The sequence below is a fragment of the Rattus norvegicus genome, chromosome 7, assembly GCF_021556685.1.
Source record: "Rattus norvegicus strain SHRSP/BbbUtx chromosome 7, alternate assembly SHRSP_T2T, whole genome shotgun sequence".
Taxonomy (NCBI): Eukaryota; Metazoa; Chordata; class Mammalia; order Rodentia; family Muridae; genus Rattus; species Rattus norvegicus.
In genome coordinates this window covers 97,055,090-97,072,492 of record NC_141540.1, presented here as the reverse complement: position 1 = coordinate 97,072,492, position 17,403 = coordinate 97,055,090, and positions in this window count along the sequence as shown.

Genomic DNA, 17,403 nt, shown 5'->3' with positions numbered 1-17,403 from the left:
AATTTCTTGTTAATATTTGATTTAGTTTCTTTAACAGCATGCAGTCAGTATTCTCAGTGTATAACTGAGTAGCTTTGGCAGCAGACTTAAGTGATCCATCAAGACACTCTCATTAGAAACAGTAGCACCGTCTCTGAATCTATCCCAAAGCCATTGCTTCAGGCATCACTGAGAATATTCTTGTATGGCAGACTCAAACATGGACTTTATTTGGCACACAAATTCTATATTACCGCTCATACACATTTTACAAATGTTTCTTTATCTACCTTGTTTTTGTATTAATTAGAGAAAATTGTTACCAATAATTTTTAATTGTTTCAATAAAGCCTTGTGTTTTATACCTCATTTTTGATATTGTATTCTATTTTATCCAGTATGTTTGCTTTTATAGAATATACAGTGGGTTTGGTGCCACCAGCCTATAATTCCAGAACTTTCAAAGATGAGGCCGGAGTCTCATGAGTTCTAGGCCAGCGTTGGTCACACAGAAAAATTCTATCGCAACAAAACCAAAAGCTTGTTTTTGTCTTATTGTTTGTGGTTTTCATTTCAGTAACAATCTCCTGGATAATGTAAAAAATAAATCAGTATCAGGCATCATACATCTAGCATGTAAGTACATCCAATAGGACGGTGGTGCCTTGCATGCACTAGGGAGGAATCTACTCCCTGATGCCTTGTGACTTCTAGTACTTTCCAGGTATGGGGTGCCACAACTCCAGTTGTTGGTGGCTTCTTCCAATAGTTAGGTATGTGTTCATATATTTGATAATTAGTAAGTTACTCTGTTGGATTGGGACTAGCCTTCTTCCTGTCTTAGCTAGCTAACTCCATCTCCAAAGCCCCTGTTTCCAAATGATCCCTTCAGTCAATACGAAACTTTTTCTTTTTTCTTTTTTTTTAGAATTTCACAGAGCTTTATTGGGTAGGACAGAGGGCCACATTTCTACCCGTTTACCCACCAAACATTTAAACTGCTATTGCTCTGAGATCCCTGGTGATCTTCATGATCTCCATTGGAGCTTGAAGAGAGTATGACCAGGAAAGCTCAAAGCTTCCTTCCTTAAGCACAGGCAATATTATTTACAGTTCACCTTCACACTGGAGGTGAAAATCATACTGGAATTTATCACTAAACCAAATTTACTTTTCCTTCTTAAATGTCTTTGCTACACAGTTTCACTTTTCTGGTGACTTCTTGTTCTTAATTTCTTGGTGTATACAATGTCTTCATTCTTCTTCACAGTTTTTGCATCTTTCTTGGCCCCTCGAGTTACTCTTGGCTTAGGTTCATTGTCCAAAGTGACTCTAGTTTGTCTGGATCTCAAACACCTAACATCTGAATCTCCAGAGATTCCTTTCTCTTGCTGGGTCTTTATCGAGATTTCTGCACCTGATTTGCTTGTTTTCTCTTCTGCTTCATGAGGCTGGGGAATCCCCGTCTGTGCTCTAGACCTCAAACATGTTCTTTTCCCACTGACTTTGCCCAGAGATGAAGACTTCTTGGTTCCATTATCTGGATTCTGCAGCTCTGTCCCCTGGGAGATCTTCATTGTTTTCTCATTTTTCTTTATCCCAACCTTCTCTGCAGACACATCAAACTTGGGGCTTGGCTGTTTTTCAGTTTTCTTTCGGTACCTAGAGCTTGTACTGAGGTGAAGTGTGTTCCACTTTCTAGATTCGTCTGTTTTACAATGTATTGATATGTATGCCCTATTCACAACTGCCTTTTATCATTCTCTAAATATTTCATATATTTTCAGGTACATAATATATCACTAAATAAATATGAATGAGTGGGGTAAGACGAGAAAGAGAGACAGACAGACAGAGAGACAGAGAGGAGGAAGAGAGAGTAAAATGGTCTTCAAAAAAAAATCACATGATCTTTTTCAGGGTCAGTTTCTTTCTTAGTATCTTAATTTCTAAGCAAGTGATTTAACCCCTATTGCCTCTACTACAGCTGTGATTTATTTTCCTAAAGAGGCTTTATTGCTCTTGGCCCAATTTCCACCCAAACTACCCTTTAAAGCCACTCCATCTTGCCTGATTTTTGTGCCAAAATGAATTCCCACTTAATGCTTTGTTATTCTGCTTGGACTAAAGCACACAATAAGCTCTTCAAAGAGCCTGGAGGTGAGTTCATGTTCTAAAGGCTAATCCAGTGGTCAATGAACCTGAGTTCAACGCCCTCCTGGCTCCTCTGGCACCTGCTGGATAGAAGCTCCATGCTTTCCCAGGGTAATACTAGAGGGATGGTGAAACCAAACAGAATTTGGGAAGTGTTCATAGTCATATAGTAACTGTCGTATCTCAATAACACAAATTTGACGATAGATTGAGATGTCAAACGGCATATAGGTCATTTTAAGAATCATAAAGGGTTCATAAATCTGGAGCTGCAGTGTGTAGTGATACAATGTAGGGATTATCTCTCAGTGCTGTCCTGGCTCTACCATCACCTCCAGCTATTTTAGTATTTGGAAGCCCTCACTGCCTCACCACAGAGAGTGACTTCTCCATACAAGGTGGTCAGAGGACTAAGCAAATGTTTCACTCATCTGAAAGACCAGCTTGTGTGGAAATGCTGCCCACGTGACAGTCTGAGAGCAGTGCTTTCCCGTTTTGCTTCCAGGCACATGCTCTGGATAGCCCTTGCTCAGACACGGTGTCCTACCTTTCAATGTGTCTGACTCCCATACCATAAAGTGAGGCACTGCATAGCCTAAAGTAAGAAAGGTTTAAATAAGGCCTGAGAAAGTTAAACCAGTTTGTATCATTTTCCCAGTTGTATTGCCCTAGCCACACCATAGCTGTGGGAGAACCAATTTCTTTGGTTTTTAGATCTACACTCAGTTGCCACATCAGCTCTAGTTATTTAATATATTACCTTTGATTCCAAGTTTCTCATTTGCTATATTGGAAGCAGCAAGAAAGAAGGCAGAGTAGGGCAGACATTTGACATAGAAGCAGCCAGAGAAACTTTGAGATTATTCCAAAGTAGGTACAACTCCAAAAATTCAGACATTGTCATCTAGGAAGAAGCCCAGGAGTCTGTACTTACAGAATATCCCTTCATGTCTAGAAGCAGCAGCCAGTCTTAGAGTTGTTTCTACACTCTCTGACCTTTCCCAAATCTAACACATAGACTATCTGAATGTAGGGGAAAGGCTCCTTGGGAATTCAGTAGAACCCAAGAAAAGACTGAGTAATCAGAGTCTGAAGAAGTACACGGTAAATACTAGCATTGCCCCCTCTCTAAATATCTTGTTCTCCTGGACCTCATAAAATCATCACCTTACAGGAAGAAGCCTTTCAGAAATGTATGATTTGTTGAAAGATTGTATCAAATGGCAGGCCAGTTTATTTCTCTGCTCTGACAGAATAAAGATCCAACAGACCAACAGGAATTTAAAGGGTCTCCTTTCTTTAAAATGCACTCATGCATCCATGAAATGTTTATCGGAAAAATTCTTATAGGCTATTTAACATACAGTCACTGTATAAACATAAACGGAGTACATGCTATCCATCAGGCATCTTGCTAGAAATTTGAAGTCTACGATTTAGCCTAATCTAATGTCATGTTATCTTTTATAGAGTGTTAGAAAGAAAGACTTTGTGGTGAGATCAGGCATGTGGTAGGGAATGGGTGGAGGTGGGTTGATAATATGCATGTTTGGACAGGGAAAACCTCATTGAAAATAAATTGTAGTGAAGTGGAGAAAGCAAGGACCATGAACACATGCTTAATGGCGTCCAGACAAAGCAGCATACATCAGACTGATAACCACATCAATCTGTGATTCTAGATCATCACTCCCTCCCAGAATTCTATCATTTGATTAAAGAATCAATGCCCTAGTTCATAGTTTTGTGGAAGTGGAAAAAAGCCTGTGCCTGTGAAGCTCCAGTGTTTTGAGGAGAAATAGGGTCTATCGACAAGACCCTTTACCCATTTTAGCTGTGGAGAGAGGAAAGAGGGTCCTTTTTTTCAAGCACATACCACAGAATAAAAATTAGCCATTGTAGACTTTTGACAATGCAAAGGGTACATTCCTCAGTGCAGCTCCATGGAGGAATGGGGACTAGGGCAGAAGCCACCAAGCTCCTTTGCAGACCGTGATGTGATTTCCGTTTTATCATTTTTGGACCAGTCCCCTTTCCAATTAGGGATCACAGCTGCTAAGAATAAAGTGGTGTCTGTTCAGCTGGCAGAAGGCACAATGGCCCACTCATACCATCAATGACAGTCATTGTGCAGAAAATATTGCCATTGAGATTTTTAAATGCTAATGGAATTAATTTCTCTTTCAATGTTGATTGTCACTCTGTTTCTTCTTTTTTAAGGATGTTGGAGGAGGGTTTTTATTTTCATTGAAGAAGACCAAAAATGTCTTACAAAAGCTATACAGATCAGAATATTTAAAAACCACCAAGAACTTTTCATATTAATATTTACCCAAATCATTGGTAGAAGAGAACATAGATCCCCAAAAGGTTGGGCCTCTTCATTTATTAAACACTGTGATTTTCGAGGTATAGTCAATGCCAACCTAGTCCACTTCCACCCAGCATTGTTTCCTGAGGGCTGGACCAACAGAAATATTTCTGTTGGAGCGATCTATAATTTTCCACTAGGATTTTTTTGTTGTTGTTGTTGCTGTTGTTTTTGTTGTTGTTGTTGTTGTTCTTATTGGTTTTTTGTTTTGTTTTGTTTGGGGTTTTTGTTTTGTTTTTTCCTATGAACAAGATTTTTTTTCCTTAAGAACTCAAATAAAAGATTCAGATATACTTCTGATAGCTCTCCTCTGATTGAATCAAGGCTACCCTTTTATACTGCAAGGAAAGAGATCTTTGCACATAGGACCGCCTAGGACTATCAAAGGTTGGGGTGCCTATTCCTTCAGACAGAGCCATGGCTCTGAAACCATGAGTTTGGCTTCTGATTTCATATGTCAAGATCTAAAGATTCGTGGGTTCATCATCTTTGAACTGCTGTCACATAGTCTTAGAGACTGAGTGGCTTTAAAAAAATGGAATTTCTGTCTCTTGGATGGCCACAGGGAAGTATTCTTGTGGGCAAAAAGAGGTGTGTCAATATGAAGCTGAGTGAAGATGTCTTCATTCCGTACATGCTCATCCATCCATCCTCATCCATCCATCCTCATCCATCCATCCTTATCCATCCATCCTCATCCATCCATCCTCATCCATCCATCCTCATCCCAGCCCATTCAGATGCCCTTTCACTCATCCCATCATCATGGCACATGACCTCATTTAAACCTGGTCCCAAAGGCTCTGGGCCCCATCTCCAAATACAACCACATTGTGCAAGACTTCTGTGTGTGTGTGTGTGTGTGTGCGTGCATGCGTGTGTGTGTGTGTGTGTGTGTGTCTGTGTGTGTGTCTGTGTCTGTGTGTGTCTGTGTGTGTAGGGGCTATATGTGTGTCCATGTGTGCACCCGTGTAATTGATCATACCCATATGCATGCATATAAAGACCAGAGGGGACATTGGGTGCCTTATTTTCCTCTCTGTCTGATTCCATTGGTGTGGGGTCTTTCAGGGGGAACAGCATGGACACAGAATTGTTGGGGCGTCTTTGCATTTAGTGAAGAGTTTTCCTCTCACCTTAGGTGAACTTAGATTCAGGGTGAGAAGAATCCTGGAAAACCTAACAGCCACCAAAGCAGCTCTGACTGAGCCTTTGGATTCTTGTCTCAAAGAATGGAATTTACAGCTCACACAGGGTGTGTTTTCAGGAGAAGTTTATCATAGATTCATTGGAGTTGCTTAAGATAGAAGGCAGACTTCTGTATAGCAGGAATAGCTCCCTGTGGATAAGGTACCATTGTGCTGCTACCTAGGACTTTTATGGACAGGAATTATGACAGAAACTGGGGTGATATATGAGGAGGTTAGAGATACATGCAGAGAGGGATAAACTGATCAGTTGGCCCAACCATGGGACTTCCTGGTACCTGATCTCAGTTTCAGTCACATTCTCACTTATAGCTTTCAGGCAAGAGATAAGAAACCAGGAAGCACAACTCTTTTCCAGCATTCCTGGCCTCCAGCAAGTGAATTCCGAGAACTCTTGCTCTGGGCTTCCTGACCCACCTGACCAGTTTTCCATCTACATCTCCCTTCAGCCAAACATAGTCCTTAACAAGTAGGATCATTTGCTCGTTCTCAAACCCTTTTAGGTATATGAGATCATTTCCTCAAAACTGGCAGTAACTGAGGCAAAGGAAAATGACCCCAATGGTCTGAGGCCAGGAGGAAAGGGTCTGAGATTCAAGCTCTTTCTGCTAATTGAGAAAACTCCGGCACAGAGGCCACATACATATGAGCTTAAATGAGCAGAAGTGGGAGAGCTGCAAACCCCTGACGTAAACTAACCACACTGGCTGGTAGGAATCATATACTTACAGCTATGTCCATCTTCTGTCCTCAGCAATAGAAATTGTCTCTGAAGGCCAGACACCTTATCTCCTGACACAAATTCCAGAACTATCAAAAGCAATAATTGAAAGCATATCACCAGGTCAATCAGCCCATGAATTTGACAGCTTAATCAAGAGATATATGGTCTCTGCTATCATTTTTGTGTAGGACCAAGCAATTTCAGGATGATAAACTCAGATACATAAAGTTTACCTGAAGCTCATAGGAAGAATTCCAGGGTCCGATCCTCTCTCTCTCTCAAGCTTAAACACCTTTCTTCTTGTTTAGATTGCAAGTGAACATAGAAAAGGAAAGAAAAGCCTGAAAATCTAACCAAAAGAACCAAAAACAAAAACCTTTCTAATTCAGTAAATTCTCTATAACATCATCTTTCCTGGTAATTGCAGGAGTCCAGGTATCTCATGTGTATTTATTTATTTTCATCATCCCTTGAAGGTGACACTGGGGCCTTAAATGCAAACACAGACTGAAATTAACCTCATAGGCAGCTTTGACTTCAGTTGCTGAGTTGTTTGCTTCGGACCTTGCCTGACAAATTTACAACCACTCTTCCAATCCCGAGAAATAACCCCAATCTTACCCCATGGCGACCTTGAAATGTTAGTTTGATTATGCCTTAGGCAGAAGAGGTGTGCTCTGGAAGACAAATGCGATTTCATGGGAACTGGCTTTCTCTGAGAGCCTGCAATAAGACTACCACGTTAGAACCATACTAATGAAAAGGGGAAAATTCTAACACTGGCTGAAGCCAGAGGCCAAAGCTAAAAGGTAATCAAGAGTTGAACTTCCTTTCAATAAACTGCCTGGACCCAACATTCAGCATCACTTTCTCAAATATGAAAGTTTTGTTATTATTTATTAAACTAATTCAGTATGTTTTCATTGTACTATTTTGTACACATGTGTGTGTATGTGTGTGTGTGTCTGATCAAATCCATAAGTGTGCATACAAAGCCTCCCCCAGAAGTAGATATTAGGTGTATTCTAGTACTCTCTGTCTATCCCCTGGAGACTCGGTCTTTCACTGAACACAGAAGTCACCATTTTGGCTAGGCTGACCAGTCATTGAAGCTCCAGGATTCATCTATCTTTGTCTCCAACATTAAGGTTACACATGTGACCACACATTTTATATGAATACTAGGGACTCAAATTAAGCCCCTCAGGCTTGCATATGAGTCACCTCCCTATTCTCTCATTCCAGTTTTCAAGTTATCTTTTGTGTTGTTTTACATAGAGCCTCTACCAAAGAGCAAGGAGGGTCTCCACTGAGGAATGGACACTCATGTAGCCCACATGTAGGCAACATATTAATCATGTTTGCAAGGCACAGTGCAGAGTTACATGATCATTTACTTATCATCAGACTGTGAAATATCAGGATCTGTGTTCCTTTTCACTCATCTTAAGGTCCCTCCACGTCTTGTCTCATTCTGCTTAGCCATACCCTAAAAAGTGGCTAGAATGATGTCATCCTGTGTATAACTGAGACAATTGTTACCTCACACAATTATATTATTTGCATTATCTATTGCTTAATTTTTGTCACTATGACCATGACATCTGACATAAACAAACTAAAGGGAGGAAGGCTTTGCTTGGGCTCACAGTTTCATAGGGTTCAGACCATGGCTGCCCAGCCCCATAACACTGGGCAGAAAATCATAGTGGTGTGGGTGTAGTGGAGTAGGCATCTCTTTACCTTGTGGCAAGAAGAAGAAGAAAAGGGATGCTCACACTGGGCTGGCTTTTCTCCTTTTCTCTACTTTATTTCACTGGCGACCCAGCACATATTCAAGGGAAGTCTTTCCCCACTGTTACTTCTTGCCTGGGAAGATGGTCTTTGCTATCTCCAATAGTGTGCTTCACTAGCTTCTTGTGTGCTTCTAAATGCAATCAGTTTAAAGAGTTAACAATCACATACCATGAGGGCAAACACACCCAATGCCATGCTATAGACGGAGCAAACCTTATACCCACCACTGCTTTTCTTTCTTCTTCTTCCCTCACCCAACTCCTCTCCCCAAGTAGTCAATAATTATTAACTCCTTCAAATAAGTCAAGCTAACAGCAGAATCACTCAGTGACTAGCAAGTCAGTATCCACAGACCAGTAATCCTAAAGTAATAATTCCAAGGCACTCTCAAAAATTCAGAAGTCCAGTAAGCCTAAAGTAACAAGTTCAAGGTACTCTCAACAACCTATCTTAGCTAAAAGAGATATCTTTTGTTGGCCAGTGTGTGTGTGTGTGTGTGTGTGTGTGTGTGTGTGTGTGTGTGTGTGCTGTTTGTTTGTTTAATCATTTTATTGTTTTGAAAAGTTCACACAGGAACAGCTGTATCTATATTACCCATCCTCTTCCTCCCCTCCTATTTCTCTCCTCCAATGTTCATTCTCTTCATGATTATTGACACATAAATATACATGTGCATGTGTGTATACATATATATGCACACATTTATAGATAGCATACTGAGTCCATTTAGATTTGCTCATATGTACATGTATCCAGGGTTGACAACTTGGGATTAAACAACCTATGTGGGAGCTCATCCCTGGAAGAGATCAGGGTAAATATTTAGAATATGGTAGAAGTTAGAAGTTGCTATTTATGAAAATAGCAACAGAAGTTTTTGTGCCCAGGTCTATGACCTCTCTAGCCATATAATTGTCTAGTTTTATAGTACCAAGCATGAATTCCCATCTACTGAGTGGGTCTTAAATCCAATTAGACAGCCATTGGTTCTTCCAAAGTTGTTAGTGCCATGATTGCACCACTGTGTATCCAGCCATTGTTGGTTGTAGGCTTTACAGCTTGGTAGGAATACTAGTTGTTTCTCTCTCTTGTCAGACTGCATAACACCAATGGATACTGTAACAGACCATCCTCAGGGAAAAGGCCACCACATAGGCCAAGACCTTCATGAACCCTCAGAGTACTACCTACAAAAAATCTCTTGGATTCCCCAATCAACAACTCAAAGGAAGTTTACCCATGTCAGATACTAGGGCTTTTAAGATAATCTATAATTCTTGGTTGGAATATTGTTACCCCACATGGTATAGTTTCTACAAAATTATTGATGTATTTATGCTCATACACATATGTGTTAAGTAAACCCAAAACAATACGCTTTCCTGTGACTTTCCCAGTCAGCCTTGGTGTTCTTTATCTTTTCTTCTTCTCTCTTAATGTTTCCATCCCTCCTCCCTCCCCAGATAAGGTGTCCACCCACTTTTTTCAACTTCTCTTTGAGTCTGTTGTGGGTCCTGTAAACATTTTTCTGTCTGCTAGTACTTCAGAGAGCAATGACCTAAGAAAGAAACGTGAGGTAAGTGAAAACTGAGACATAGCTGCATACAGAACAACTCTCTGGGGCCTTCAAGGAGACAGAGACAGAAATGGTGGCATGGGTCTAAAATCCTAGCACTAAGGAGCCAGAAGCAGGAAGCTTACTCAAGGCATGCCTGGTCTACACATAGAGTTCAGTCCAGACAGTGCTGCATAGTAAGACCCTATTGCAAATCACAACAAAAAGAGTCAGAAGCTTCCCTCTTTTTCTTCAGCAAATCTATCATTCCCACAATACAGCTGTTGTCTTTTGTTTAAAGTAAAACTGCAGTCTCGACTCTGGTCCTTAAATATATGACCCCAAGCAAAGCCTCTAACCTCTCTGTTGAGAAAATAAAGATGCATACCCAGCTGCTTCATTGTGAGATTTGAATGGATCTTGTGTCTGAAGGCAACATATTGTGACTAATGTTCTTAGCAGGATCCAGCAGTCTACAGAAATGAAGAAGAAGATAGAGCTGGGGACAAAATGGGAACCACATAAGTTAGGGACTTCAAAAGTGTATTTAGAAGTCAGGTTCCAATTTTGGTATTTGGTTTCTTCCATAGGGAGAAACATTAGACTCTTTCAGAGCATGGAGAAATAAAAGCTGCTTTTACTAAAATTTAACAAGTGGTATCTGAAGAAGAAATGGAGAATCAGCCTAAGAGACAGATAGACAGAGAATAGGAGAAGGAAGGAAGGAAGGAAGGAAGAAAGGAAGAAAGGAAGAAAGGAAGAAAGGAAGGAAGGAAGACAAATGGAGTAGGCAACTGTGGTCAATTCAGCCAAATAAAATTTCAAAATTTCAACATTTATAAACCACACAATGGATGGTTATTGGGTTAGATAGGTTGAAATATGTTGGAGTTACTGAATACATGTGAATGGGAAAATATTTCGACCCAGAAAAACATCTTTCTCACACACACAAAAAGAAATAGATATTTCTTGCAGAAAAATGACATAACAGACTGAGAAAAATGTTCACACAATTGATTTCACAAGATGGTCTCTGGAGAAACTTTCTCAGATACATCTTTAAAATCTCCTAGAAAAATTGCATTTGAAGCTTTTATATTCAATTAATAACTGACAGTGTTTCCAGTACTTTACCAGTACACATGGATGCCCATCGTCCTTGGTCGTTACGTCATCCATTTGATCATTTGCTTTAAAACAAGGCTTTATAATTGTCCAGGCTAATCTCGAACTCACAATTCTGCCTTAGCATCCTGATGCTGGGATGTACCACCTATAGGATGTACCACTACACCCAGCTTGCCCCTTGCATTTCATCGAGTTTCTTACAGCTCTGACTAAAATAACTCTGGAGCATCTGAATAACAGACAATGCCTTCATGTCCCTCCAATGGTCCCATGCCTTTCCTTGCTGGTAGAGGAGACAACCAACCAAGACTCTCTTTGAAAAAGGCAGGTTATTATTTTAAGAAAGGAGAAAAGAAGTTAGCAAAACTTAGAACAAACTAATACTAAACGAAGCAGGGCACGGTGGCACACAATTTTAATTCTAGCACTCAGAAGGCAGAGCATATCTCTGAGATCTCTGAGTTCGATACCATCCTGGTTTACAGAGTGAGTTCCAGAACAGCTGGAGTTAAACATCAAAACTGGACCTGTGTCTCAACAAACAAACAAACAAACAAACTAACTAACTAACTAACTAACTAACTAACTAACATTTCAGCTTCCCTTTGCTTCTGAAGCATCTGGACAAGACAGGTGAAGGAGTTCTCTTCTGCTAGTCTATGGATACTATTGTTTATCAGGCTGTGGTTAAAATAGATGAACAATAATTATTGTGTAATCTGTGCAGTAGGCAGTCTGTAAGGACCTGTTACTGTTAAATTCTTGCTCCTCAGAACATCTTTCTTTCAGAGAACCACGCCTTCCCTTCTTCATAGTCCATAAAGAGTGAGACTGTGTCACTTTATTTGCCCTACTCATGGGAAATTCAAGTCCAACCAACCTGTATCATTGGCTTAAATTGATCACGTGAAGAACGGTTACAATATTAGTGGTCAGTGAGGTGTTGATACCGATAAAGAGTAGCTTTGTTCTCTGTGGCTGTGCAGTAGTTCTCTGTGTGAGCTGTGCTGAGGAGTCCTGATGATCATATCAACTGTCTTCCTAGAAGTGGGAATAAACCAAAAGCTGGGGAAGGCAGGGCAGAGAGAGAGAGAGAGAAAGAGAGAGAGAGAGAGAGAGAGAGAGAGAGAGAGAGAGAGAGAACTAGGCTGGGTTGTGATAGCTGCACTCACACTAATGGATCTGACTTCCCGAAACCATTAACACTATGTGCACCAGAAGGAGCACATCATAAAATAAAGATTTAACAAGCATTTTTAAAAGTATGTTTTCCACAGTAAAATGCAAGTTGTCTTCATTGTGGAACAAACAGCTCTTAAAGATCTGTACTGTACGCAGCATTACAACTGACAGAGGACAAATAGAATTTTCCAACTGACCGTTCTTTTTTTTCCCCCAGAATGCTTCTGTTAGATAAAAAGTCTAAGAGCATAGAAAGCATATTTTTGTTTGAGCCTTCTGAGTCATATTAATTAGTCAATGTTTTTAAAGTGCTTTTCGAGATGAAATCATTATTCATCAGCAAACCCAAGTTGGGCTTTTTTGTGGTTGTTGTCATAGCGATGGCTCTTTTTAAAGATGCTAATTGACCCACCTGCCATGAAAGAACAACTTTACCTTTGCATTAATGACTAGCAACAACATATGTGGTTATCCTATTTATTAATCCGCAAATTAAAACTTCATAGACAAGAGCTATGGACTCTTACAATAGCAATGAAAATTTGCTTCAGTGGGAAGACCGTATTTTGGCAGTGCTGAGAGTCTCCTGAAATAGACTGGTGCGTGTGGGAGCCAGAAGTGAAAACCCATTGTTTGCACATCATTGTTTCTGTACATGAGAGATGTTTTCATATTTATTAACAGCGCACACCTTATTGAAATTTTGCACTCTCGACACCTGACTTATGAATGTCATCTTATGCTACTTTTATTGTTTCTATAGAAGAATTACTAAATCACATGTTTAGTATTTAATAAAAATTGACTTTTGAAAGCGTGTGTTTGGAAAGACTGTCAAAAGACAGAAGATATTTCTCAGATTATTTTCTAACATTAAAAAGAATATGATTGTCTCTATAATGTTATCCAAATAGCACTTGGCTTTTTAAAAAATTAGATTCATGCAGTATTATACTGGCTATCATATATTTGATATGGCTTTGGACATGATTATTTTTTCTCCTGGGACTAAAATGAGTTCTTTAAAAAAAAAAAAAAACCTTCCCTACAGAATCAAAGGTGTTTGGAAAGCGACACTAATAGCCTTCTCATCCCAGAAGACAGAAGAGACATAAAAATCTAGCAGAGAGCGAGCCAAGTACAGTACAGCTCTTTTACCTTAAATCTAAAAATAAACTGTTTCATGACACTTGTTTGAGAAGAGTTGGTCCAAAAAGAATATTCTCGAAATAAATTTAAACCAAATCTCTCCTTTTTTAACGGTTACCTTTGAAGCCTTCGTTCTATAATAAAGTAGCCTATATGGGAGCAATTTGCTAGTAGCAGACATTGCAGACACCAGGTTGTCTCTTTCCTAGACCATGTGTCCTTGCCCTCTGGAGGTACTCATTTGTTAAAATGGCATCCCAAGGTCAAAACAGAGGAGAGAGCATTAAAAATCACCTAAATTATTGTCAACAACCAGATTGTTCTGGGATAATTTATCTGGTTCACTGCTAAAGCAAATACAGCTGAATATTTCAAAAATCTGTTAATTTATAATGCTGAGCGTTGGCTTTTGAATAAAAGTGACTTTTCTGTTTGTTGTCAACAGCTTTATTTCATGTATACTTATATGCATGTGTGTGGATAGATGCATGTGAATGCAGATACCCAAGAGGTTCAGAAGAGGATATTGGATCTCAAGAAGCTGGAGTTAAAGTTTGGAGCCACCCAAGGTGGATGCTAGGAACTGAACTTGGATCTTTGGTAGGAGCAGTGAATACTATTAACTGTTCAGCCATCTCTCTAGCTGAACAGCTACTATTAACTGTTCAGCCATCTCTCTAGCTGAACAGCTAAATCATCCCTAAAAGTCTGATTTATTTTTAAATATTAACTGAATTAACTTGTAAAAAATCCTATCATGTATCATCTACATCAACACTAACATTTAAAGTAACTAGGCAATGAACTCTCTGACATCAAGAAAGATCATTTAATGTACTTAAGGGGCTGCTGGTATATCTATACCTTAAGACTTGGCTGCTTATACTTCTATATATTTTAATACTGTGACCAAGTAAACGATGGACAGCATATACCTGAATGTCCCACAATTGAAAATAAGTTGTCGGAAACAGACCGGATAAACAGTTCTCTGCACCCAAATCCCTTGGGAGGGAGAGCTGAACTTTCAGAGAGGCAGACAAGCCTGGGAAACCAGAAGAGACTGCTCTCTGCACACACATCTCGGACGCCAGAGGAAAAAGCCAAAGACCATCTGGAACCCTGGTGCACTGAAGCTCCCGGAAACGGCGGCACAGGTCTTCCTGGTTGCTGCCGCTGCAGAGAGCCCGTGGGTAGCACCCCACGAGCGAACTTGAGCCCCGGGACCACAGGTAAGACCAACTTTTCTGCTGCAAGAAAGCTGCCTGGTGAGCTTGGGACACACGGAAGCAGAATTCCTGTAGGACCGGCATATTCTGTGTTTACCGGAAGTCCCACACACGCGGATCCCGGCCCGCAGCAGCTCTCTGCCCCCAGACCCTGTGAGAGACCCAACCGCCTGGTCAGGTGGGCACTCCTGAGGCTGCAGAGCAGAAGAGACCACCAACACTGCTCACCCCTGCCCACATCCCTGGCCCAAGAGGAAACTGTATAAGGCCTCTGGGCTCCCGTGGGGGAGGGCCCAGGAGCGGCAAGACCCCTGCCTGAGACACCACCAGAACCTGAAGGAAACAGACCGGATAAACAGTTCTCTGCACCCAAATCCCTTGGGAGGGAGAGCTGAACTTTCAGAGAGGCAGACAAGCCTGGGAAACCAGAAGAGACTGCTCTCTGCACACACATCTCGGACGCCAGAGGAAAAAGCCAAAGACCATCTGGAACCCTGGTGCACTGAAGCTCCCGGAAACGGCGGCACAGGTCTTCCTGGTTGCTGCCGCTGCAGAGAGCCCGTGGGTAGCACCCCACGAGCGAACTTGAGCCTCGGGACCACAGGTAAGACCAACTTTTCTGCTGCAAGAAAGCTGCCTGGTGAACTCAAGACACAGGCCCACAGGAACAGCTGAAGACCTGTAGAGAGGAAAAACCACACGCTGGAAAGCAGAACACTCTGTCCCCATAACTGACTGAAAGAGAGGAAAACAGGTCTATAGCACTCTTGACACACAGGCTTATAGGACAGTCTAGCCACTGTCAGAAATAGCAGAAAAAGTAACACTAGAGATAATCTGATGGCGAGAGGCAAGCGCAGGAACCCAAGCAACAGAAACCAAGACTACATGGCACCATCGGAGCCCAATTCTCCCATCAAAACAAACATGGAATATCCAAACACATCAGAAAAGCAAGATCTAGTTCCAAAATCATTTTTGATCATGATGCTGGAGGACTTCAAGAAAGACATGAAGAACTCCCTTAGAGAACAAGTAGAAGCCAACAGAGAGGAATTGCAAAAATGCCTGAAAGAATCGCAAAAATCCCTGAAAGAATTCCAGGAAAACATAAATAAACAAGTAGAAGCCCATAGAGAGGAGACACAAAAATCCCTGAAAGAATTCCAGGAAAACACAATCAAACAGTTGAAGGAATTAAAAATGGAAATAGAAGCAATCAAGAAAGAACACATGGAAACAACCCTGGATATAGAAAACCAAAAGAAGAGACAAGGAGCTGTAGATACAAGCTTCACCAACAGAATACAAGAGATGGAAGAGAGAATATCAGGAGCAGAAGATTCCATAGAAATCATTGACTCAACTGTCAAAGATAATGTAAAGCGGAAAAAGCTACTGGTCCAAAACATACAGGAAATCCAGGACTCAATGAGAAGATCAAACCTAAGGATAATAGGTATAGAAGAGAGTGAAGACTCCCAGCTCAAGGACCAGTAAATATCTTCAACAAAATCATAGAAGAAAACTTCCCTAACCTAAAAAAAGAGATACCCATAGACATACAAGAAGCCTACAGAACTCCAAATAGATTGGACCAGAAAAGAAACACCTCCCGTCACATAATTGTCAAAACACCAAACGCACAAAATAAAGAAAGAATATTAAAAGCAGTAAGGGAAAAAGGTCAAGTAACATATAAAGGGAGACCTATCAGAATCACACCAGACTTCTCGCCAGAAACTATGAAGGCCAGAAGATCCTGGACTGATGTTATACAGACCCTAAGAGAACACAAATGCCAGCCCAGGTTACTGTATCCAGCAAAACTCTCAATTAACATTGATGGAGAAACCAAGATATTCCATGACAAAACCAAATTTACACAATATCTTTCCACAAATCCAGCACTACAAAGGATAATAAATGGTAAAGCCCAACATAAGGAGGCAAGCTATACCCTAGAAGAAGCAAGAAACTAATCGTCTTGGCAACAAAACAAAGAGAATGAAAGCACACAAACATAACCTCACATCCAAATATGAATATAACAGGAAGCAATAATCACTATTCCTTAATATCTCTCAATATCAATGGCCTCAACTCCCCAATAAAAAGACATACATTAACAAACTGGATACACAACGAGGACCCTGCATTCTGCTGCCTACAGGAAACACACCTCAGAGACAAAGACAGACACTACCTCAGAGTGAAAGGCTGGAAAACAACTTTCCAAGCAAATGGTCAGAAGAAGCAAGCTGGAGTAGCCATTCTAATATCAAATAAAATCAATTTCCAACTAAAAGTCATCAAAAAAGATAAGGAAGGACACTTCATATTCATCAAAGGAAAAATCCACCAAGATGAACTCTCAATCCTAAATATCTATGCCCCAAATACAAGGGCACCTACATACGTAAAAGAAACCTTACTAAAGCTCAAAGCACACATTGCACCTCACACAATAATAGTGGGAGATTTCAACACACCACTCTCATCAATGGACAGATCATGGAAACAGAAATTAAACAGTGATGTCGACAGACTAAGAGAAGTCATGAGCCAAATGGACTTAACGGATATTTATAGAACATTCTATCCTAAAGCAAAAAGATATACCTTCTTCTCAGCGCCTCATGGTACTTTCTCCAAAATTGACCATATAATTGGTCAAAAAACAGGCCTCAACAGGTACAGAAAGATAGAAATAATCCCATGCGTGCTATCGGACCACCACGGCCTAAAACTGGTCTTCAATAACAATAAGGGAAGAATGCCCACATATACGTGAAAATTGAACAATGCTCTACTCAATGATAACCTGGTCAAGGAAGAAATAAAGAAAGAAATTAAAAACTTTTTAGAATTTAATGAAAATGAAGATACAACATACCCAAACTTATGGGACACAATGAAAGCTG